Genomic DNA, 26,142 nt, shown 5'->3' on the forward strand with positions numbered 1-26,142 from the left:
AGAAGCGTCGTGGCCTTTCTGGATTGTGCGTGCCGTTCTATGTCTACATAAGTATACGACTACTAAGTCAGTCCAGTCAGAAGCATGTTCACGGGCGAGGCTGAGCTTAAAGCGTTCCTTTATGATGAGCCCAAATAGTAATATAGTAAAGGCCGATCGTTCATTACTTTTCTATTTAGCCTTCGCCGCGAGGCGGGAGTCGTCGCGCAGAGGAGGAACTGCCTGGGGAAATAATTGCAAACATACAATAGAAAAAAACCTATCGTCCATTGCAGAGATTCTACTTTTATATATTTTTCTGACTAACAAACTACTGTTCGAGCCAGTGAGATTAATGACGATGGCGGCATGATATTATCGGCAGTATTACATCGCTGCCGACGCGAGAAGAAGGAACTCCGTATACGTGACGCTCTTTCGTGGAACTTCCGTACGTACTCCCACAATGGTCGAACTGTTACCCTCACCGGCGTAGAGCCTAAGCTCATTATCGTGCCAGCGATGAAGTCTGTGAAGACTTCAACCAGCGGTTCTAGTAGGTTAAGAAAAATGCTTTTCTAGGAGACGAAAAATAGCCCAAAAGGTCTGTAGGATCTGCAAAGGATAACAGACACTATTTGAGGATTTGGCTTTCATACGATTAAGTTAGCTTGTATATATTGTTTCAGTCTCAAAGGCATGAAAACGCCACCGATTTATCGTGAACGGATCAGGTCAGACAAATCAATTTGTACGCTCGGTTGGCGTGAAGTCGCTAAGCAAATTTCCTAATAGTGACTGGTTCAGGAGTATGCACTCAAGTGTCACTATATAGCCACCGTCGAATGCATGCAAAGCAATGGTAATTGATACAGCTGGAAGCCAGTGACACTTTTTAGCGAAAATGATGGTTGTCGATAATAGAAGCGGGTAGAGAAACAACCGTTTAACTGCATTGTAAATTTTTGTGGATGTATGCGAGTGCGGTCTAAAGAAGAAACATCGTTTTGGTTCTAGATGTGGTTTGAGTGTTATCAGCCGTTTCAGTATGCAATATAATTCGTATCCAACGACGCCGTATCGCTTGTTGTTAAATAGTGAGGCGACCATTTCCTTCCTGTCACTAGGTCACGTCATTAATAGGCCTTCACCTTTTTGTATTAAGACAGATATTAACGCCAATGGCTACGTTATCTCGCTTATGTTACTTCGGGGCTGTCTACCTTACTTCTGAGAAGAAGAGATCAGTCAGTTCAAGGTTGCTATTGTTGATGTCGCCAGCACCGTTAACAGCTAGGCTATGTAATTCGTCTGCTAACGATACTGCTATACTTTATGGATACATGGTTTCTGTATCTATATCCTTTTCTGTGTCTTCAAGTCCTTGACTCGTCAGCTTGTGCTGCGCTGAAATTTTTAGAAGTAGGAGCGAAGATGACACCGACAGGTAGTCAAAAACTGTCTACTGACGGAGATACTGAACGCACTCAGGCTTTTTATGGGACAAGCTGTTTACGCCTAGCTAGTAGTATTGCAAACGACAATCAGCCTTCCCGACGCCTTCTCGCGCCTCCAATGTAGCTCTTGTGCTCGAATACTGCAGTCTCACCGGCGCCAGTCAGCGGAAATCCTCCCGAAGGCATCACGCGACCAGCGATCAACGATCGCTACCACCGTTGTCAACGTGTATCGTGGTAAAATCCTTAGGACTTACAAGGGGCATCTGCTGCTTGTATTGCTGTCCCTACTATATGTATTCGTTTTTTGTTATACGGAGTTGTATCAATTCATGGTTGGTATGTCCTTTTGAGTCTGTCGCCCTATCTGATTCTGCTTCGAAATTTTCCTAGATATTTTGAATCTACCCCAGAAACAACTATTAATTATTAATCAACCGTTAGTTGCCACATAGTTATCGACTTTAAACTATTAGATCGTGCAATTATGCAGGTAGACATAGAAAGGCACGGAGAAGGAACAGGCAAAAACGACATTTGACCTTTCTGTCGACACAAAAGATTGCCGTCAGTATCACGGTAAGAGGATCATCATCGGTGCCATGCGGGTAGCAACAGTGGCGACCTCGTCATCAGCAACTGCACCGTTCTTGCCAGTTTCAGCGTTGCAATAAGCCAAATCAACATGGCAAAAAATAGCTTTTCCACATGACCAGCCCCTAGCTGTCACATGATCAACACAATGATTGAAAAGGGGAAAAAATCAATAGAACAACAATGAAAAGACACGGTAATATGAATGGCAAACCGGGCAGAAATATACGAAGTGCAATTACACAAAGCGTCGAAGGTATATAGGATGAAAAAAGCGGCGCAAAAAGCTTTATATCGAAACGTATCTCAATGCAGGCACAAGGACCCTATCACGACCAGCAGTTGTATGTATAGTAGACTCATTGATGATCGCAGGCTGAAAATCAAATATCCGGTTGGAAATTGGAAGAGGAGGAGGATCTCGCGGGCGATATATCTGCTATCGGCCTCGTTGTGTGGAGCATGAAAAGATTATGGCATACATGCAAACTTCGCTCCTTGTCACCTGCGTGGAACAACCTATACCTAAGCATCATCTAACAAAAGAAAAAGACAACGTGAAAAAAGCCAGGTAATGCTCGCCTAAGTGACGCTAAAAGAGATGTTCGCCAATCTAAATTAAAGGGATTTAGGACAGTTGTAAAATGGCCATCACGACCTGCGCAATCCGGCCAGTCAACCTAGCTTCTCTGTGCTACAGATCGTTGAAAAACTAGCCGATTGTAAAGGCGCTTTCGACTGTCCATCAACAAAAAATGAATATTGTCATAAAATATAGAATTGCAGGCGTAAGCCTGCAATTGATCTCACGCATATAGTATTATGGCACCATTGCTTGAGAGCAAGTGCACTAGAGAAGTAACTCTACACGCGGGCGTTTAATTTAGAAATACCATCCATATACGCAAGTAAGGTTACGATTTGTATCAGCGTCCATTGGCGTTACTGCTTTCTGTTCGTTCATGCCATTCATTGTTCATCGACAGTCGCAGTCGACAGGCACTTCATGCTAGAAATGCCCTACATGCATACGTAGCTGCTTCCAACGAGAAAGAGTACTTATCATTGTCTTGGCCTAGAGCGGCCGGCCTGCTCCTGGCTTGGCCTAGCGGTCTGTTATTTTGCAAAGCCGTATCAAGCATAATTGCCATAGTCGCCGTCATCGTTGTCGACTTCAAGTTCCGTCCATCGCGTGGTCGAGAGAACAGAAACGTGGTAAGCCATGCATTCTGAAGGAACAAATGAGCTCATCAGTAACAGCAGCCTGACTTGACGGACGATCACGCCTAAGCCGAAATAACTGCTACGATGTTTTTTCCAACTGCGTTAGAACAGCACAGGTAGCATCGGTGTGATATAGGTCGGTATTTGTGTCAGACGCTAGTTTGCAGCCCGTGACGCGGCCGTTGTTTTGGCTGGACGAATACCTAACTAGCAGGTGTTAGCTCTTCAACGACAGAAGCCGCATAGCGTATTTTGATGGTTTGTGATACTACACTAGCATCATTAGGTCTTTTTTGCAAGTGGAAGTCCATTTACTTGTGAGACAGAATGATGGCTCGTGAGTCTGCTATTGCTGCTGCTCGTAGATATACGTAGAATACATTTGCTATATACGCTAAATGATTTCCAGCTGTTCTACATCGGTAGGTATATTGAGTTACCGTTTTTCCGAGGAGCCGATAGTAGGAAATAGGTATGCACTGTGCGAGCGCATCGCCTCTATTTAGGGAAAATCATGATGGATAAATATATGAAAAAATTGGTGAAGAGCAGAAACATGTATGTAATTAGTGCTCTGTAGAAAAAAATTGTTGCCATTACTTCATTGTCCTTTGGACAGACACAAGGAACAAGGACTTCCGGATAGGATTGTTTGTCATTGAGGCGAAAGCTAGAATATGTACACGAAATGTACTCATATGACGCCCTCAATTATACAAATCGATGTTCTATAAGGCAGGTGGACCTGATGGGGTTTGCCTTGTTGCTGATGCTGTCACAGCTTGAAGTACAAGTTGAAGCGTTGCCTAGATAGGCCTATTTTGTGCATGCCACACAGTATGAAATGCAAAAAGCTATTCAGGTTTGAAACAGTTTGAAGCACATAGCGATGTCTAAAAAATAGAAAAAGATCGAGAGAGTGCATCAACCACTTGAATTTTCACTGCTACTGCTGGAGATGAATCCATTAGCTTTGTTTTTTCTTCTTTTTTTATAAATAGGGTACGTTTGTACAGATCAAGAATCATATTTCTACAATCTGCCATTTGTATCTTTTCTTCACTCAAAGGTCTGGTAAAGAATACAATATATTACGCAACATGAACGTCTAGCTTGCCAAAAAAACACGAAATCTATTTTTGAATCTATTGAAAGTTCTTACTCATTTCAAAGGGTTACTGGGCTACACTGTCAGTGGGCAAATTTTCCTTCAAAATGAATCATCCTTTGCTGAAAGCTTCGTGAATCCGATCGTCGAGCTTCCTTAGCTGCCGCGTGGCTCGACATCTCTTCAGTCGTGAGTAATTCGAAAGACGGCTTGCGAGTCATAGTCGCCTGTCTCCCATTGTAGACGGACGCTTGCATTATCAGCTCGGCGGGATTCGATAACAATTGCAAGCTGTGATCATACACAAACGTGTAAAAGTTGCTTGGAATTGATCTAAATTCAACGAGTCCTATACTACTACTGCCCTAGCAATCTAAGAAGTATGTAGAGACAAGGATATATCGCGATATCAGCGGTAGCGGAACAGGAAGCTGTACCAAACCGAGATGATATAAAACTTAACAAAAACTGCCAAATTAATATACACACAAAGTAAGTTGTATGCGGCGTGCTCGTCGGACGCGATAGAACGTCATGTTTAATTTCAACCAAAACGACCACTTTTTCGCTGCTTGCTATGAAATGTACAGACAACACTTGCTGGTTGGTTTTTGCTCGCGTTAATTATTTGCGTCACCGATATTCCGATAATACTTATACTACAGGACAACCAATGCTGCATGTACGTAACGCGTATCGCAAACTGGACAGAACATCCGTTATCTATACGCATGCATCTATCTATAACCTACTATGTGTGACATGATTATCTCTCCATACTCCTGCTATGACGCAGTCGAAATAGAACGAATTCCGCGAGACAATCGACATTCTTATCGATCAATTTTTTAGTGCTGACATTAATAATAACGACATCATCTTATAACAGAGCGTGCAGATTATCTAAATTAGCCTAATTATAATTCACAGTGGCACTACCCTCATAATAATTATCACAGCTCTATCGTTAACGCACGCTCGTGCTATTGACAGCGCCGTCAATAGCATCTGTTAGTAGGCACAACTACTTACGGCTCACACAGACAGGCCGTGTCCTAACAGTTGGTGGCAGCAGATCTCCTAACGAAAATAGGGAAAAAATTAGTAATTTTATTTGCCAAACACTTTGTTTTTACCGCTTTTAGATCATAGAATCGAATCTTGCCCATCTTCTCTGAACACCACGATCATTTCTAGCGTATAACGTAGGCAATGTAATCGCCGGCGACGTTTTCGTTCGCCAATTCCTTCACTAGTAAACACTGATCTGAGCTCTTTTAGTAGCCACGTTATTCCGTTCATGAAAGATTCGAACCGATTGGAGAAACTTCGCTTAGCCATAGCCCATTGGATCCACAGGTGCTAACGAGTAAATGTCACCGGAAAGAGGGCTGACATGACAGAGAGACTGTTCTCGATCCCTGTCAGTCGCCGGCAATACTCGCGCTGCAGTTCAAACATCGCATTACCGATATTGATTGCGATAAATAGTTTAGTTTATAAAAGTTGAGACGCCGCTTCCTTGCACTTACCAGCAGTAACTTCTTAGTATACATAAGAGACTGATCGCCAAAGGAAACGGGTCTTAGCACAGGAAACGAGGTCCAACGACTAGCGTAGTAGTACTAGCAGTTGCGAGTTGCCATAATTCCTGTTTTTGCACAACCAGCGCCTTCCATTCACTTCAGTTCTGTCGGTCGGCGTTTTTTTCGATTCCATCCCAATGAATTCTACTTGCTCGTGCACGATGCCCGTGGGCGAGCAACGAATCTCGGCGCAACTGGGATACCCCAAGGCTACGCCAGTTACAGCAGCACGAACATTTACAAGCAAGGCCCATTGATGTTCCTTCAAAACTGGTGGGTCTGCTTCCCAACTCGATCGACTATGATTAGCCAGCAAACTACGAGATAGCATGCAATCGAAACATAAGGTAAGAGAAATAAAGAAGGAACGCAAGCTAGCCAGCTGCATAGAAATTGGCAAAATTGTCGACGACACCATAAATTATCATGGCGGATCTTGCACCTACTACCATCATTATCATTGTTACCAATAAGACGTGTGCGTTTACAATTCGAAACAAAACCGGATAATATAATGATGTTATTTAGAAACTGTGCAAGTAATAGTTAGATAGCCGACGGTCCTTGCAGCAGACAGACTCAAGCTTAATGCTTTGATGGAAACCTAGCAGACGAATCGATCAAGCAACTGCCGTCCGAGTGGCAGTCTGCTATCGTATTTGATTTTTGCTTCGCCTTTTTGGCTGCCTAGCTATTTTTTAGCTGTCGTCTGCAATTTGCATTGTTGTTGTTGTTGTTGTTGTTTTTTTCCTGTTGTTATTATCGTCCACGCTGCTGTTATTTTAGCTGTTGTAAGTTTCCTTATTGTAATCAACAATGCCGACTCGACAGACGACCAACGTAGCGGCTGGTCAGCCAATGGCTATGCGCTCCTTTTCCTTTCGTAAAAACCTAATAGAACGAAAATAATGACGCTGTCGACGACGACGACAATGACCGCATCGGAAAGACGAATGGGGTCGAGTGAATTATTTATCGAACGCTGAAGGGGTAAGTGGCGACACGACAGAACGTGGCGAGCATGACGCGTCTACGTTTACCCATCCCTCGCATTAAAAGGCGCTCAAATCACATTAGAATAACTGCGTATTATCGTATGCATAGGTCAATACATTTATAATGTACCATAGTGTTTACACAAAAGGTCGATCCATAGATATAACAAAGAATATATGAACTGCTGAGAAGATAATGAAATTTTGTGAGAGAATTACGTTACTCAACAGTAGTAGTTGATGCGTATTTTGGCTTAGTGGGCAATTATTCAGCGCGATTTCTTAGTGTATTGATATTGATCTAAGGGGCATTGTGTACATGTGTGTGTTCTGCGTATAAAGGATCCACCAGCGAAGACATAATCGCGTTGAGCGCTTTCAGCGATGCGATACGTTGAAATTGTCTATCGGGTTTGTGCATTTAAATAATGTCACTTCATTCAATAGATCTCTCTCTACTAATCATTGTGAACAGCGTTATAAGACAGGAAAGCAACAGTAGTCAAATAATTTGTAAACGTTACCAGTATTTCTGGTCAACTTTTCGTACAAGACGATGTACGATTGACTTAGACGCGGCCATTTCCTGTAAATTCTGTCCCGTCATCGGACCAGCATGCCTGCGACTACACAACCGCGCCTGGTAATCGGTCTAAGGTCGTCTCTTCACCCTTCACCGTAATACGGAAAATCGAACCTTAAAACGTAAAGGTTCGATTCCCACTAATACCACTCTATCTTTAGTCGTCCTATCATATTTCTAGCGGGAACAACAGAAAGATAAGATACCGCCCAGTTGACCTCGTTATCGATTATATGTAATCTGTTGACTGACTGCTTATGTCACCGCTCCGCCTATGGCCCACTACACAATGCGGCCCGCGCTTTTACGATTCGTGAGCATCAGCCGCTCTGCAAGCGCTTGAATGGGCCGCAGTAAAACAGAGCTCGTTCGAGTGAGAGGTTCGTCTCTGTGACGTGAAAGGACATCGTGGCCGGAGTGACACAAAAAAGGACAGAATGAAAACCGGACAGAATGAAGCCTACCTGTGAGGTTGAAGGTAGTATTATTGATCCAGAGCCGATATAAGCAAAGGTAAACTATGAACCTGCTTTTTTCTATGGCTCAGAGTCAGCACTAGTCAGCGTCTTGCAATAGCAGAAAAGAAATTGAAGATTGTGCTGATAGGTACGGTTCCGTGCAGCTGTGGGCTTCGAGTACGACTGTAGTCGTTCATGCCGTCGTCCAAATGCTCGGCTGGCGTCGCCGTCTCTGCGGCTCGTAAAAGACAATTCGACAGGTATCTTCTATCGCTTGGCATCGATTTGTTAGTCTTAAAATAGTCCGATTTACCAGTCGGCCTAACAACGATAACAACACGCGCGGTAGAACTTTAGTTGGACGGTAAATGCGTTACTGACGCCGGAACGATACCGCTGATTTACTGCGCAACAAAGAAAAAAAAATATAAATTGCACAGTTCGACGCGTACGACACGAGAAATAGTGGAGGGCAAAAGTCACACGGCTTGTCACTTCCCGCATTAGCAAGATCCGGCAGGAAGATCGTTCTGTTCAGACACTCATACGTTGAGTGAATCGAATGTCTCAAGGCAATCCAGTTCTTGCAATTCTTGGCAAACCAGTAAATGAAAGAAGCCGAAGATAAGGTCTGCGAAGATATGCTTTGCTTCACAACCGCCCGAGGTGGAAAGACACCAAAATTAAGCGGTAGTTCACAAAATCATGGCACCATTATTATCTATACCATGGAGCTGGACAGCACTAGTTAGAAACCAATGTCTATGATAACATTTCGCTATTGAGTACTTCTACTGATGCAGTTTTAGACGATACGTATAACGAACTAGTTTGGAATGATTTGGAAAGCGGCCCGCTCCTGTGTACCAGTGCATTACTTTAATAAGCGGTAGCTATGCGCTTGCAAATTCCCTGTTGCCGCCATCTAATAAATAATACGATAAGTAAACAACGATAGGAGTCGATATTAAAATAGGTGGCTTATTAGCTACCTATTTTAATAGGGGCTTCGTTGCACTGCATATATGAGAAGACAACAGAGATGGGCTTTGTTGACTCATCGATCAATAACGATTTGATGGTTCGATACTACCAGCATGATTATTGTTATATTGTATCATTATCGTTGTCTTCTGAAGTCTTCTGTGAAGCCGTGTCTATTGTGTCCGCATGAAAACAGATACCGCACAATTGATTTCCCTAATGCAGTTAACCAGCAAGTCGCGCCAGGCAAACGCGTACATTTTCCTTTGGCTGATCAATCGCGCTCAACGCTAAACGCGTCTAAACGTATAACGGTAACGTTTATCATCCCGGCTTTATTCAAATTCGTCTTTATTGGAAATAAAGAGAGAGAGAGGGAGAGAATCGCGCGGGTTTCTTCTAGGTCTTCCGAGAAGACCTAATATACAATTCTGCCAACAAATTTTTCTAATTGTTTTGTTCAAGGCAGAGCAGAGCATCAAGGTAATTTTGGATGATAAGATTATGTAGCGGGATATTAGATTTATCGTTGTTGGACGGAACGAATTAGTACCCCATGGTGTACTAGCGCACTTAAGCACTTACTATGCACATTTATGAAGAGAGGGCAAAATCGCTTTGTTCATAGCTCATTCGATAAATGTCATTATCGCCATTAATATTATATTGTATCGTCATTATTGTGGCTTATGTTGTCGTTATTGTCGGCCGGCCGGTGGTAACTTCGTCAGAATTCAGGTCAGGTAGTCGATGCTGCATCAGGCAGCAAGTAGCAAACAAAGAAAAACATCGCGTCAAACAACTGCCTCTTTGTACGTAGAGTAGAATTTGGACGCAGAGCTGGAACTTACCTATACCGTTATCGTGTACCAATGTTTCTCGACGGTCGACGTAATATGTCAGACTCTTGAAGAGGTCACTTCGTTCTCTAAAAGTCAATTTGTGATAGGTATAGTCTGCTAGTGCTTCTGGAGTCAATCGAACGTTTGACATTTAATCAAAAAGAAAAGAAGGGCGTAAGAATAATTTTGATGGTACTTCTTAGCTTTTCAACGTTTCATCACAGGTGCCGCATTATTTCTCATACAATTGAGACCGAATTTAACGTTACCAACAATATAAGGCAAGCATACAAACGGCTACAACAACAAAATAGCATTCAGCATCGCTCTAAATGTGGTCTGTGCGTCAAGGTGTCGTTGTTCCAGAAACACATGTTCCATCTTGTGTTATCCCACCTCTCCCATTGTCACTATTGAGTTCCCGCTTTAACTAATTAGTAAATGGGTAGCAAATTACCAAATCCCTTTCTGCTGGTACCGACGATAAACAAGCGGCAAAAAAAATATACATAGGTCAAAGGTACAAAGTATACATAGGTCTCCGCCCGCCCGTTTGCCAGTTCACCAATTCTGCCTCTGCTGTCTCTACAGCGGCGTCTTATGACCAATCGGTTTCGCAGGTACCGTAATAACTGGATACGTTGAGCACGCATCACTCACCAGTATTCGTGAGGGAGCGTCAGGGCGGCATGGGGAAAAGAGGAGGTCGCATCTGAAGTAAGCCTTTGGTACTTCTACCCTGCTGGGTGTCCGGACCGACAAGCGAATCAAAATAGGAAAGGTCTGAAGTCGTTGACAGCTGGCTAACTCAATGGAGGGTGCTTTTCGGGGGTCGTAAGTAGCTCTAGGACCGCTAAACAATCAGTCCCTGTTCAAACGGCATATACCAGAGAAGCAATGCAGCTTGACCAGTGGTTTGGTTTGCTGTGGATACCTACGCATTGGATATAAATGCGGTAACTGCAGTATCGACGAAGGCGACGCCGTGGCAACTGTCACGGCAAATGGTCACGGTATATTGACAGCAAGCACGAACAAATGAGCCAGTACCATCATCATTGGTGGCTCAAAATTGAAGACCAATCCCCATCGTGTTTCTTCCTATCAACTGTAGGCTACTGCAGAGCGCGTTCTATACGCGTCCCGGTTCTCGGCCGCCAACTGCCTGATTTCGATTCTGATTTAGTGATGCATGACCGGGACGGATTGGTCGGGTGTGAATAGTCCCTTACTCATGACTAGCGCAGCTGTAGCTTCGTCGATTTGTTGATTGTCAGTATGCCTTTCGTTTGATATGGGTCAGAAAGTGTAGGAATTTGTACAGGCGCAGCATGGCAGACTTTTGTGGCTAGCTATAACAAATGAATTACGTCAAACTGTACTGCAAATCATACTATTGCTCCTGCAGCTATTGTTACCGTAAACGCACGGACGATACGAGGATTGTAGATGCAGCTGATCGAACGTTTACTTCTCTGCTTTGTTTCGTGAATGTTGGAACGGTTTATATCGGAGCGACCCTGGACTGCAGAATCGGCTAACGGGCAAATCAATATTGTTAGGACAACCGGGTACACGCTGTATCGTAATTAAATACGCATAGCATTGAGATATGACAAACATTTACGTAAGCCCTGGAAACAATGCAATAACATTTTACAGTAATAACATAATACTTGTTATTTTGTTTTCTATTACAGGTAAGAACCGTGGCAGAACTTGGCAGCAAATTTCGAGATGAAACAAGTTTTGAAATGAAGTTAGTAGGTCTTCACTCACTCGTAGTTCTAATTACTTTTACCAAGAAATTCCATCTGTATTTAGTGAGATGTTGTAGGCCGGTCTACATACGAGCATAGGGAGGGCACACGGTACATAAGCGTGCGTCGTTCTATAATACTAGTAGAAGTAGACGAAGCTCCCGATTTGAACTCAGCCTCCATCTACCATACCTATTATATGTTTTTAAAATTGTATCCCGTCATCTGCTCGTTATTCCTTTGCATTGCAAAATTCTATATCTTTTATTCATAACCTAAGATATTTAATTGTACCGGTGGAAACAGTCAAATTCGCCACCAGGATTCTTTTGTAAAGCTGCCAATAGCAGAATATCATCCCCTCAACAATTAGACCCAAGTCCGTCTGATTTGTGCAGGCGGCATCTATCTAACGATCACTGCAGAGCTCAAATATTGCTTTTGAATGAGCTTATTGTAGACTAGCATTAGGGATTTGCCATTTATTTCTACTAAACCTAAAATAGCATCTACTATTCGTCTAATTTGGAACTATGAAAGCGTGGCTGGCACCTTCTACCTCGAAAACCAATAAACCTACCCACTTCATATTCGAAGATCGTCTAACCAGAGCAGCGCCGGCCTGATAAATCACTATTTAAATTTTTTCTCTGCAATGTATACAATCTAATTGCTTAGCTGCAGACGGGCAGGACCGTCGCCACCATGTCCTACCACAGCTACAATTATGGTATTCGTTTTTTTGCCAGTTCCTTGAAATGACCGATAAACCTGTTTTCTATCAGTCACACGGAAAAGTGGATCGATGCACCATATAAGTGACATTTCATTAGCAATGCCCTGGGGAGGGTGAAACGATATATTCGTTCCTAGAAAAACCCACACCTTTCGTAATGGACGCAGCTGAGCATTCCAAATAGTATGGGTATACCTTTTCTTGCTGTGTTTTTTGCACGAGGATTTGTACGCAGAGCTTATTTATTGCGTCAGCAACAGTTTCTTGTATCAGAATTGTTTTGCCACTTACAGATTTGTTAAACTGGTTACCGGTACAATGGCCACAGACACATGCTCTATGGCAGCGCTGACGTTAGCGTCATTATTAGTGCGGTAAGCGTAAGTTCCTATTCCGAACTGGCGCGTTATAGTATATTTGCTCAATGCGGAATCTCACGGACGACCATATCCCGTCTACGATTTCCATTGCCTTGCCAACTACTACTGCTACTAGTTACAGTACTCATAAGTACCGTGGACGCACACGCTACCGGCTGCCCACTTCACCATTTGGTTAGCAACAGCAATAGATTCCGGTGGCAGGCGTCACAGCCAGACCCAGCCGGCATCCAGCAACAGTTGACTCGGTAACTCGGTTCGTCGTCCCTTTCATTCTCTCTATTTTGATGCGCTTTCAATGTTGGCTCTCTCTCAACAGTAGGCAGCCATTGCTGCTATTTACTTGTCAATGGTTTCTGGTGCAGTTTCATCGAAACTGCGATCGCTGATCTCTCGTTCTCTGCGTGCTTGACCTGAGTAAACGGGACCAACGAAGAGTTGGTTTTGCCTTTTTCGCTCTATTTATAAACCCGACGCGGTACCCGATACGAATGCTGCGTGCCCACTTTTAGTGTCATACTCAGGTCCTGCTCTCATTTTATTTATCCCCTCTTCCTCGTGTCGCCATAGTCACATACGGTCTTTCTCTTGGGAGGGCCTCCGTTACCGCTCCCGGCCGACCCAACTAGCGACGATGCGCCGCTCAGTGTTTGTAACGATCTTCTACTGCTGCTCAATGGTGGACTACACAATTCGACTTAGCGAGAGGCAGAAGCGGGCGTCAACTCATTGCCAGTGAACGAAGCAGGATAGAACCGCAGCGTCGAGTATACGCTCGCATGCAGGCAAATACCTTAAGCACTCACGTACATATATGCATACAGCGCCGTTGAGACATTTACAGAGAGATATGGGCAGGCAGTAGCCGCGCCGCACTAGGTTAGGATCGGTCTGAAACATTGACCTGAACCGGTGATCGGCAGCAAAAGTGGCCCGAGGGAAAAACGAAAGCAGAGAAGGCGTGACTGTTTCTGGGGATGGTGCTGGTAAACTCAGCGTATCTACCGGTGCTACGGCTGTATCTGGCAGTGACGTCGGACACAGCATTGCTTTTTCAGGGGAACCCCAGCAAAATGGCTATATGGTGTGTAACCTATTCGCGCTGGCCCAACATTGTGTCTATCTCGATGAACCGAAGTGAATTAACTCCATAATGCACTTTCGCGTTGATAGTAACTACAACAACAGCACGTAGGAAGTAACGAGAAACAGGGAACCAATTGCAGACTTTCTTCATATAGTTGCCTTCTTCAGCGCATACACAGGCGCAAAAGCCTACCGCATATACCCACACACAGACACAAGTACGCCGTGAGCCGTTACAAATGTTTCTGTCTCAGAACCTCTCTTTGAAGTAGCAAACAATGGGCAGAGACAAGCTGGTGTGGAAGGACAGTTTTCGTTGCCGTGGTTCTCGTAGCCGCGGCTGACAATAGAAGGTTGACAGAGGGTACCGTTTCTTGAGCAGGCGCTATCCACAATAGACAGATTCTATCCACCTTTTATGCGATACCTGCTTGTCTGTCTGTAACTCTATGGCCAACTAGTACAGGGCGAACGAATAGCTTAACCGGCGCGTGCATCGTTTGGTAAATGTGCGTCTTATCGTTAACTCAGTTAACCATTGACACTGCCCGTGAAGACTGATTAACTAGCTACCTGGAAACACCACTGTCTGATCATCTGAACGAGCGTTCGTCGTGATTCGATCTGGCATGTCGTTTGACAACTGGCGTTGGCAAGATGGTCAAAAAAGCTGGACGCTATCTGCTGTATTCCACAGGAGTGCCTATGTTGAAATGGTGCAGAACAATCAGATTGATTTGCACTACTGACCTGTTGGAGTAGATGCAGGTAGAAGGTATGCGACCTTTCAAAAATGGAAGTATATCATGTGGTGGGCCTATTTGGTAGACGGGAAAGAAATTGATGTTATATATGAGGTTCCATAAGTCATAGTTATCATTTTAAAAATGTCGGGGTGATTACAGGGATGACATCACGGGGACAAGCTGTGCCTTTTACAGATCTACTCTATATTTATTAGTACGCGATCGTAAACTATAAACAGCAGACGTTGGCAATGACAGTACGTAAACGCACTCCAGGTTAAGTTCGATGTTACAACTCGATGCAATAAGAACGTAAAATGTTCTAGCGCTGCACTTAGCTTGCAGAGAGCGAGAGTAAAAATCAATGGGACTACTATTGTATAGACTTATTAACATAAGTTAGAGCATGTTGTTTCTAACTTATGCTGCTAAGTCCCGAACGCGAAGGGTAAATATGCCGTACTTCCTTCTCAAACTGCACATATATATTTCTTATGTAGCCAGAGTGGAACCGCCAGGTGTTTACAGGCCGTTTCCGACCTAAAAACTCGGTTCTATCGCAGATGTTCCATGGCTATTTTCTAGCTCAGATTGGGAGACACGAAGCGAATAACCCCCTCGTGGACCTGTGATCTTTTTTCAAAAGGGTCGTTTTTTCTTGTCAGCTAGCACAGGAAACGACCAACGCTATATGTCGGCGTCTACAGATTTGGATTCGCCAGACTGAATGTATAACTATTGAGAAGAAGTATTACCAACCCTCTGTAAGCTTAAACGGTTCCGTGCCAAAGTGACTCCGGTTTCAGTCCGGGCAATGCCATAGAACGTATTGTCTCATCTATTACCATCCATTATCTAATACTATAGTATTATACTATAGTAAACTTAGCACTAGGCCAAACGCCTACCTTTCCATTCCTAAATATATTATTCACGATAAATATGTGAAAAGCAACAGATCTTTAAAATAATGATTTTTAATGACAGCAGCATAATCTAAGGCTTCGAGATGGCCATAAACCCTTGCGACGCGATGGGAGCTTGCTCCCTCTGAGCGTTCCGTGATATGGCCACAGAGTGATACGCTGGGGCCTGTTGAAGCAGCAGCGATAGCAGTAATAGCAGCGAGTAGTGGCGACGATTTTATTAGTAATCGATCATAAACACTAACGTATGAATTCGTATGTAATGCCTATGTTTTTGTTACGTCTTGATTGATACGTTCGCCATGCGAAAATAACAGTTAATATGAAATACTATTTTCGATCTATACGCTTCCCACTCAGCTAGTTGACGCCGAGAGCCGTCTATATATTTCTGATTCTCGGTTCAAGTTGTTACATGTCAAAGCACTTCTTCTGTCAAAATGTAGATATATCGTATCAGTTATTAGCTGTCTGCTATGCCATTGATAAGAAGGTGATGTTCCGCTACGTGCGTCGTGCGTCGCTCTATCTTTCAATGGCGATACGGCAAACAATGTGTTCAGATGATTAATTACTTTTAGCCAAACGGAATAGAAGAAGCGTAAATTCGAATGAGATCGGGCCGTAATAGATCTATTTACAGTTGTGTCACACGCTCGGCGGCTGTTTGTCAAGCACCCACTTTCTCCACTTTTTCTCTTCGAACAAAGCCCATGTTCTCTGATTGATAAGCAGTCAGCTTGGCCGCTCTCTCTCTCTCTCTCTCTCTCTCTCTCTCTCTATATATATATATATATATATATATATATATATATATATATATATATATGCATGGAACTCGTAAATTTAACACTGAAGTTTTGCTGTTTGAACGACCTGAAATATTTTACCTACTGAGATGTCTTCATTGATTCGACATAGGAATTCCCGAATATATTGACAAAGCTGAAAATAGCTATTTCATAGAAGCTTATCTTTTATAAGTTTTTATAAGTTACTGATACATATAGGGGGTTACGTACGCGAGTGGTTCGTCGTCAAAAAAACTGTACTCATCCACGTGTCTGTTCATACCGGGGGGCATATGTGCATGGTCAGAAGATGAGGAAATTTTGTATTACTTCGATATCTTATCTACAGCATCCTATTACTACATCACTATTCACCATCAATCGATAGAATTGTTTCGGGTTCATGGACTTGCCTCAAAGGGCAAGAACCAGGGGGCAAATTAATTCATCGCATGTTTGATATGTCCTTTTAGTGTGGTAGTTAGGTGAGTAGTTGGCTTGCCAACAGGAATACTACATGTAGAAGTAGAACCAAATCGTCAGTATCAAATTTGCAGTTATCTGATCGTTGACCTGTAAGGTTTCCTTAGTTGGCCAACTTGTTTTTCTTAAAGGGTCATACCAATGAACTACAACGGCCATTTTCAACGAAAGCTTCTGCTTATACCGTGCTCTTCGCCGCGCAAACCGATCGATACACATTGTCATTTAGCCTAATATCTTGTCACCCACATAAATTGCAACAATGTAGCAATATGCGTTGTGTGCTTCACATCGTCATGTGACGCCACTAATGTGACACTTTTTCATTCTGTCTTTGGGTAATGTTTAGGGCCTCGCACAACCCTTTGCCAGTCGCCAACAAATTCGCCAAAAAAGTAGCGTTTTTCTGTAGCATAATTTTCATTTACTGGCTACAATGGGAGGCTATAAAGGCTATAAGCTGTATGCAGTATTTCATGCTTTGTATCCTAGTGTTGGTTCTACTGTACAAGCGAAGCCATATGTTTTTGCTGATAACGACGGCCGGTCATGATTATAAAGCAACCATTTGCTCTACCCCGAAAAAATGCCGTATAAGACAACACTTTCACATAGATCTCGCCACCGTAGATGACTATATAATTGCGGTACCGGTTAGAGTGGAACATTTTCGCAAGAACGACACAGTTACATGTTGCTCTTACGTATGATGCTAACAAAAACATGTCTCAGTTCATCCCTGCCTTAGCCACCCAAAAGGTACATCCTATACGTCGACAGACATTGTGTAATTTCCACTGCGCAATCGGACACAGTCATTGTTGCTGTTCTGTCGGGAGTAAACAACTGTGGTTCCGCGCGTAGAACTGACTGGACGTTTAAGCGTGGCATTTGTCTCATCCGACGAAGGCGTAAGTGACGAAAATGGAAACCGCAAAAAAATGACGATGTAAGTGACATTGGTGGCTCCCTTTGCGTGGTCATAATTTTCGTTAGTTTAGTAACGACGATGACTACTTCAGATGTCATGAAGCATCGAATACAACTGCCCACAATGCTGCTACGAGTCGGGGTATAAATAAGTCCGCTGGAATAAACTATCGACGTAACGTGTGTCCGTCTTAACTTCAATCCTCGCTTATCGACCATGTTCTCATGTAGTACTCCAGGCATCCTTTGCTGTTTGATAGACAGGTGTTAGGTATTATATACTGAAGTTCTGACAGTAATCGTTGTTGCCGCCTGTAGGTTAAACCTGAGGCCTTGTAGAGCAATGTAGAAAAGACTACACGTTGCTATCTATATTCAGCGTTGTCATGATGTGAAATCAGGACACTTTTGACTATTGAGCATATCAATCTATAATGGCTAAAGGTCGTTTTATTGAATTGAATTTCAGATCAGCTAAAAACAAGTAACATTATCAAAAAACCCTATCACATTAGTATATTCGCATGCAAGAGACACTCGTAAGCAGTAACAGTTACCTTATGATAGAAAGATCGGCTTAAGAACCTTCGAAATAGTAACCACTGTTCAAGCGTGCTAGCGCCAGAAGGGGTTCTTAATCAGTGTACCTCTTCTTACGGTCTAAGGTAACAATGGACGTCTGCGTCTTTCTGGCTTATAGAAATCTAAGAGTATGCTTCCTTTCGAATCATGTAACAATCTGTTATGTCGACTGTGATTGATACACCTCCACTCCAGTAAGCGGACAATCTATTTCGAGCTAATTAACGCGCCGATTATTTGTTTTACTCGCGCCTTCCTATACTAGAGTCCTGACTCCTGTGGTTGGTTGCCGTTCATTGTGGTTGGGTACTGATCACGTAGCGGAACACTGGCCTATACAATCTGCCGCAGTCACTCCTACCATCAAAAGTAGTCTGGAGCTTTCCAAGTCAAGTAGCAACGGTTGTAAGCGGACATTAGTATTCGTTTATTTCTCGCTGCCATGTACAATTTCTATACATTTTCTATTTGAGCGTGATATATTACTATATAGTGATGCTATGCCTATCTGCCGCTCGCCCAAGATGTTAGGATACATATGCATGTATAAAAAACAGGAAAATGTTCAATAAATGAAAGTCAAAACAGTGTTAGCAGTATAGTATCATACGCTTTCTCACGTGCTATTTACATTGTAATCGTATTTTTGGAAAAACGTCGTATATCTCCATTGATAGGCAGACGTACTGAATGTTTGTAAGAAGTTACACTAAACAAGATTCACTGCTAGATGGGACATCAACATCGTGGTATATTGAGGGAATGGGAAGGAGGTAGACAAGACGTTACAAAGACGATGAACAAGGCGCTAAAGTACGGGGTCTATGATATGATTATAAAATACACGGGACTAAACGAGAACGGTTCATTTTCAAAACAAGAGAGAGCATTTACTGTGTACCTTTACTGCACAGAATAATCGAAAACCCAATGTTCATAGCCGACGTCTCTTCTAAATTTTGAGGGGGAAAATTTGACGTACCGTGACCACTTGGGTTAGTTAGTGTTTAAGTCATATGACCATTCTTGGTAAACGGGACCTGCCTGCCTGCCTGCCTGCCTGCCAGGACGATTGTCAGCGATCGATAGACAGTCAATTATTTACTGAGCTGTTATGTTAAAGAGGCACACTTGAATCGATGCGGCCATGGATCGCGTCAATTGACGGAGGAGGAAGACGCACACTTAACTAAAAATCAATGCCACGCGTTTGATGCCATCATGGCGTACACGCCGTCCCAAAAAAAACCGATAAAAACATCGGATCTTGCCATCAGACCAGGCAAATGTCTTCTGACTAGTCTCACCTCTTCAATCGCTGGGACCAATGACTCATTGACTGATGAGCTTTTTTCTCGGTACAGCGAATCGTTATCAGATGATGATGATGGCGCGCGCATTCAAATTATTGCTATCGGGCGATAGCTTTGAGTGCAACGAATTGAAATTCAATATTGTCGTCTTTTTTTTTTTTTGCACAAGAGAGATATATAGCTGACAGTTACACACGTATCCTTTTCGGATGGGTTTAGCAAACAGCTTTATGACTGTTACGCACCAGATAGAAGGTTATTAGAAATGAGTTACTGATAATAGGTGTTCCTGGTGTGCTTGTTTTTCAACGAAAGGAATTAGGCAGCATCCGGTGATAATTGAACTTGTTTCGCCATTCTCACTGCTTAAATCCGCCGGTTCTTTCTGCCAGCTGTGTGAGCTTGTTCAAAACTCAATTAGAATCTAGACGTCTCCCTTCAAGAGCGGGATTTCGCATCGGGCTATAGTTCATAAACTTTCATGGAAAACTCGCACACGTACTCTACCCGGCGACACTTTTAGAAACAGTTGACCCTCGACAACTTACGTTCGTAAGTTGCGCGGAGGGGGGGGGTTCAACGTAACGGTCTTTCAGGATGCGTTCCAGGCTTACATGTGTACCTAGGCGTTAAGAGGTAGACACGACACGGCTTTGAGTTATTGTCTGTCGTCAATGTTTACAATATAATGCTTACCGAAGAAGGTAAATGAGCCAGCTGTTCATATATTTTTTACGTGAACTTGTATCACGATTTCGTATATGTCAATGGCACGGCCTGGAGTTGTCATTTGCTATAACAATTAACGCTGTGCATGTTATAGTACACTGTACACCCAATATCATCAAATGCCTTCGAACAATTTAATTCCAATCTATTTGTCATAATTCCACTTATCTCTATCGTACATTATGGAAATGTGATAGACCATTGTTATGGTCATATGGATTGTCTATGGATTGTTACGGAACTAACCATCTAGCTGCAGCTGTAACTTTTTCATCAATGGTTCCATTGGAATTGAAACTTACACATTCGGGTCATACCCGCACGGCGTTCACAAATGACTTGAACTCTGCTCTGTTAATTACTAGCATTCAGAGTTGGAAGGACGTGACAAGATGACGGATGATAGCTACACCAATCTGCAGAAGTCGATTACGTTTCTCGTCTGCCAGACCACTATTCAAGGCATCAATGAGGTTTTACATTTACGTTTCCAATAACACGGGCACGCAGACTTCGACTCAAATAAACGGTGCCCCAGCTCAGTGATGCCTATGCGACCCATATGCGCAGAAACAACAAAAAAACTGCCCATCAACGAAGTGATCTCTCTTAGAAATGTATGTAGTAGACGTCCAGGCTCTGCATGCTTAGCGCGTTCGAACGAAGCCCGGAACGGAGATGTTAACAGATTTCGAGAAGGTTGTGGTAGTGTTCTCCCAGACCAGAACCCAATATCTGACGAGCGACCATTTTGGACAATAAAATGCATGCGCCAAGAGTTTCTATAGCCATATATATACACGGCTTGCGTTCAGCGTGATACGAACGATCTAGTTCTTCCCTGTAGTGGCCAGTAATACCCGCTGAATACGCGATATGCTCACTGGTGACGCTGAATAAGAGATACTCTTACTTCATAACGACGATGACGATGATATTAGTAGTGGTAATAACAATGTTAACAATGATCGTCCTTTTAATGACACTATATAATGCGACGCTTAAGGCGCGAGTTAGTTGTTGTAGCGTTACTCATATTTTAGCTGTTCGGGCAATAGATATTATAGATCATAATAAGCGGATCGTTGTTAGATAGTGGCACAATAGGCGCACTAAGAACATAATTCTTCAGAATAAAAGCTGAAATTCTTACCTATTTAAATACTGCAAATCGATTGGTCTTCCACGGCCGACTCATGGTATTACATAGTGATTTTACATGTTAAGTACAAATAGCAGTATCGTAATTTCAACTGGCTAAGATCCGTAAAAGTCTCTGGCAAGCCGATACTACCAAATAGTGGGTCAACAAAAAAACTAAAATAAAAGATTTTTATTTGGTTCTGTCAAATAGAGCTATGCTATTTATTATAGTTATTGTTAACAGAGGCCAAGATGCAATACCATCATCACCGCTGCTCCATCGAATACTGCTAACAATCACTAATAATTACGGTCCGCGTTTAGCTCCCTAGCAAATATATGGCTATTGACGCTACGGTGTCACGGTCGTTTGCGATAAGACACGTAGAAGCTGTCGAAGCCCCAAGCCATTACTTAAGCAATTTACCTTTAAGCTATGCATCGATTTGCGCGTAATCGTTACTTAACGATTCAACCGAACGTAATAGATGACAACCCGTTGAGAACAGACATTTTAGCTTGAAAAGCGAACAGACACACACTGTAGAAGAGAAAAGGCTTGCCATTGTGACACTGTTCCTTGGCAGAGTTTAAAGAAAACAAAACAAGACGCTAAATTAGCGGTCTATGTCCTGAGGCGTACCACTAATTCAGTTAGTTGACACATTGTTATTATGTATATAATGATTACCAAACGCAATTGTCGATTCCGTGGGTGCCGACAACAACAAGTACAGAATATATCTCTAACCGAAAAATTCAGCAAGAAAAAAGTTGTCCCCAATGGGCAGAAATAATAAAATTAATTGATTGAATTTAATCGACGATATTGTGTGTACAATATATTTTTTTCTTTTTTGTATGTGAGTGGCCTCCAACCGAACGTCTCCAAAAGCGACTACGCCGGTGGTCTTTTAGTTGCGGCGTCGCGCTCGGCGACGGCCAGTTGCAGTTCGACAAATTGTTTACACTTGAGTTACTCACGCTCTCACAACGTTATATGATAGTTACGCTACATCTGATATTGACGGCTGTGTGTCCTTGGCTGTCGGCGTCTTTTCGATCTGGCCGTTAAGCTAAACGCTAGTGGGCTTTGGCCTAACTCATTGGCCTCGTCGTCCCTTCACCAATGGCAGCCGCCGCTGCTAAGTCGCGGCCTCGGGCATACAGGGCACCCCACTGTGTGATTTAACTCATTGTGAAAATAGTTTATTTGTTAGGGATGCCAACGACCAATGAACGGACAAACCAAGGGACCAGCGGCATGATGGCGTTGGCATAATGTCATGCTTGGTAGGTCGTACGCACTCGTTGAATTGCAAGTCTGCCTATGCGTTTACTCGGCTGCCGCTAGAATGCACGTCCCGATATTTTCCACTGAGGGAATCGAGCTTCTCAACAAGTCAATACCGAAAGGGGTCACGACGGCATTGTATTGGTGACCCGAGCGTATTCTGCCCGTGGCAGTCATATACGCCAACACCATCGCGGTGCCGTGTATTAACCATCTCATCGTGATGCTCACCGTTATCACCAACGGCCTTCTATTGAGCTTTTTTCTCCATTTCTCTATCTCTCTCTCTCTAGGGCAAAAGAAAAGGAACCATCTATCCGTGACTGGCTGACGTTGCATAAAAAAACGTCACAAAACAGGCATTGAAAATAGAAATGTTTGTTGTTCTACTTAATTCAAACACTGAGGCGGACAAGCCCATTGGCTGATGCTTTGCTAGAAATAACACGAAAGTGGCGCCGCTCATGGGATGTCGGATGAATGAATTTCTGCGATTTACTAGCGTATCTTGTATCGAACTATTCGTCCGTATAGATGTGTATATGTTTATAGATATGAGAAGTGTCTCTACGATAAACGGCTGAGCAGGATATGCTGCAGCACATGATCACGCTCGATTCTCAAGCTGCCTTGCAGTAATCGAAGCAGCGATATGCGGTCAAGATGAACTTTAACGTGGCGATTACCGTACTGCTGATAAAAGCCTTGTAATCTGTTCCGTTAGATCTCATTTGCAACTAAGACGCTGCCAAGGTCATTCTCACTGCGATTTTCATTTCTGCCTGGCATCATAGTATAGCGTAGATCACAACGGCCGCCAGAAGAGAATGGCAAAACACACCAGAACAGCGCCTGAGTGAAGGGTCGACTTCAATCAACCAAACACAATACATTGAAGCTATCTATCTGTTATTAGTTCGGCTGGTATTGTTTATTTTTAGAGTGATCATGCACGGAATCTATTGATTGAATGTTGGCTCTTCATTTTGTAACAGGGGCAGGTTATTTTTGCCATTACTCTATAGGCCGAATTGTTAAACTGCTGAGCGGACCAGATGTAAAGGCAGCGAGTTTCTATCCAGTAAGAACGTGGGTATGCGCTCGGACCAGCAATGGATATCTATGTTAAATTCTCGTATAGCTAAACGGGGTAATGCAGAATGGTTTCCGGGTCCGCGAGTGGACTATGATGGACAATTACCCGTAATTTCCGTCTCACTAGACTCTGTTTAGTAATAGAACAATGTTACAAATTAAATGCGTCTCGTCAAATGCCGTGCTTCTAATGATTTAGAAGGAGGATATAGTGCTTGGCATGTTACGTCTTTATTTTCATTCCAAACGTAGGAAACGGTCTATCCGATAAATAAAAAACGTTACTCGCATAACCCTTTTTGCTGTTCACACTGTACGTTAATAGCAGACGATAGCCGAAATGAGAATGTTTGTTCTCTAAAGGCTTTTGAAGGACAAATGAATGAAGATCACAAGTGGTTATTTCTTTATCCTGTATTTTTGTATTCCTGTCCATTCTCTATATAAGCTTTAAGGTGAGCGCATCGTGGCCTGGCGTCCCGCAGCGCTCTTCTTGAAAGCTACCGGCTGAAAGATTCGACGACAATCATGAGACGGGGACGAAAGACGTTGATGTGGGCAAAGGAAATGGTAACAGGGGCTATTATGTGGACGCGGGCACTGCTGGAAGATTTATCCGGGTGCCACCTTAAGCTGATCAACACATCACGTGCTGAATAACTATCGCTACTGCCTGTGCGACAACCAAATGCGGCAGTGATAAAAAATCTTTGTAGGCTGCGCCCTAAGTGGAATGCATAAAGCGAATATTTTTTTGGATTTTTTCTTTTTTTCTATCAGGAAGGAAGAGCTTACCCGTTCGTCAGCTGAACTGTGTTCGACCTTAAAAATATCTTTATGGATATATTGTGCGCATTCAATCTAGGTACTGTTATTTCTACATACTGAGTGACTCTTACCTTGGTTGCAAGTGCTTCATTAAACCACGTCATTGTCAGGTTTCTGGTATTCTGTTTCCATTAATTATTGAACGACGATCATTACTAGGCTGAACCGTTCGACAAAAAAAACGTTTTTTTCATTACTGAAAAACCTTGACGCAGGGTAATTCTGATGGGACACACTGTTGTTATTGAGGTTTTGGTTAATATCGGGTCTTCTCGCCTGTTACAGTCGCTGTTTTAGTTGATTTGATCAACCGATTTTGACGCTAAATCCCGTTAAAAATTAACTGTTGATTCAACTTAACCTACCCCAACTTCTACTGCGATGATGATAACGCTGTTCGTGGCCATAACAGTCGACAATCAATCTTTGATTGATAGCCATGTTAAAAATCCCGAAGAAAACTCTGAGCTGCGCTTTCTCAATCTACATTTTATTCCGTCTCGGGCCGTAACGCTTGCACTTACCTTATTTGCTGTAGTATGGCACAATGACCGCTTGGTTGTTGGCTGTCGATAATCTTTATTTGATCGATGGTATTTAACAAACGGAAGGGCAACGGAAACTACACTAGTGGGGGCTTCTGGCCACCACCGTAGCTCTCATCCCCTGCTTTATTTGTTTGCTACTTCAGCACTACAAACATCTACGGACATAAGGACACGTTACTCATGGCAGCTAATCGACGCCATGCTTACCGTATCCTCAGCAGCCGTCGATGCTGCTGCTGCTACTGCGGCTTCTCCGGTGACCCACTGACACAGTCGTGCAGCTAATAGCGAGGCCTAGCGCAGATTATCCTAGCCCAGTTTACGTGCACGGACGTTCATTGGCAGGATCGCTCTCTGGCCCCCCTTCTCCAATCAACTATAATACTACCAGCAACTTAGCCACGTAGTTTTCAGTCGTGATAGCAAAAAAAGCAACAGCAGAATTAATATTTTTGCAGTGGCGATGATCAAAAACGTAGAGATGTAAACGCTCATCCGCAGACGCCGAAGTCGATCAGCGTCGGATGCGACACTATCTCCTATACTCGCTTTGATTTGTTTGAGCGTTGGCGGTAATAGCAACGAGCTTGATTTCGTACGTCTAGATGTCCATCATGCGGTCACCCGCAGGTGTTCGTGCATTCCTATTTAGCGGGCAGTGTAACAGTAGCCGTAACGGTAAACACATTTGACGGTAAACAAATCTACGCACGGCGGCTATCGTTCTATACCTGTAGGTTCTTTGTGAATGTTAATATTTCTGTTCGTCGGAAGCTTATGGGTAGTTCGGGGGAGAATAAAAGACTGGGGATTTTGGCGCTGGTTGCAAATGGCGTTACCAGTGACAATGATCAACTTGTTGGGGTGTGCAGAAGGTTCCTTAAGAGGATACAATAAAAAGTTGTTCGATATAACTTGGTTGGTCTTTTCGTTTTTGCAGAGCAGCGTAGAACTTAATTAGA

The 26,142-nt window shown here is 43.1% G+C and overlaps 1 protein-coding gene and 2 long non-coding RNA genes across 8 annotated transcripts in view; 2 read left to right on the forward strand and 1 right to left on the reverse strand.

The window, feature by feature from the left end:
* Nucleotides 1-22,058, reverse strand: part of LOC147754975 (uncharacterized) — a 51,326-nt gene extending 29,268 nt beyond the window's left edge. For both annotated transcript variants that reach the window (XR_015330483.1, XR_015330484.1), the window contains exon 1: nt 21,843-22,058. This is a non-coding gene — a long non-coding RNA (uncharacterized LOC147754975). The remainder of the gene's footprint in view (nt 1-21,842) is intronic.
* LOC111252455 (protein amalgam-like) overlaps nt 1-26,142 on the forward strand; it is a 115,387-nt gene that overhangs the window by 72,807 nt on the left and 16,438 nt on the right. The gene's annotated exons all lie outside the window — the stretch shown is intronic.
* LOC147754976 (uncharacterized) lies at nt 584-26,094 on the forward strand. Of its 4 annotated transcripts, none has more exons than XR_015330477.1 (3): nt 584-6,938; nt 11,511-11,569; nt 25,324-26,094. It is a non-coding gene; the product is annotated as an uncharacterized LOC147754976 (long non-coding RNA). The 4 variants fall into 4 exon arrangements; XR_015330478.1 differs by lacking the exon at nt 25,324-26,094 and adding an exon at nt 24,253-25,291; XR_015330476.1 differs by lacking the exon at nt 584-6,938 and adding an exon at nt 6,955-7,354.

This window comes from Varroa destructor, unplaced genomic scaffold, assembly GCF_002443255.2.
Source record: "Varroa destructor unplaced genomic scaffold, Vdes_3.0 BEIS01000006.1, whole genome shotgun sequence".
Lineage (NCBI taxonomy): Eukaryota > Metazoa > Arthropoda > Arachnida > Mesostigmata > Varroidae > Varroa > Varroa destructor.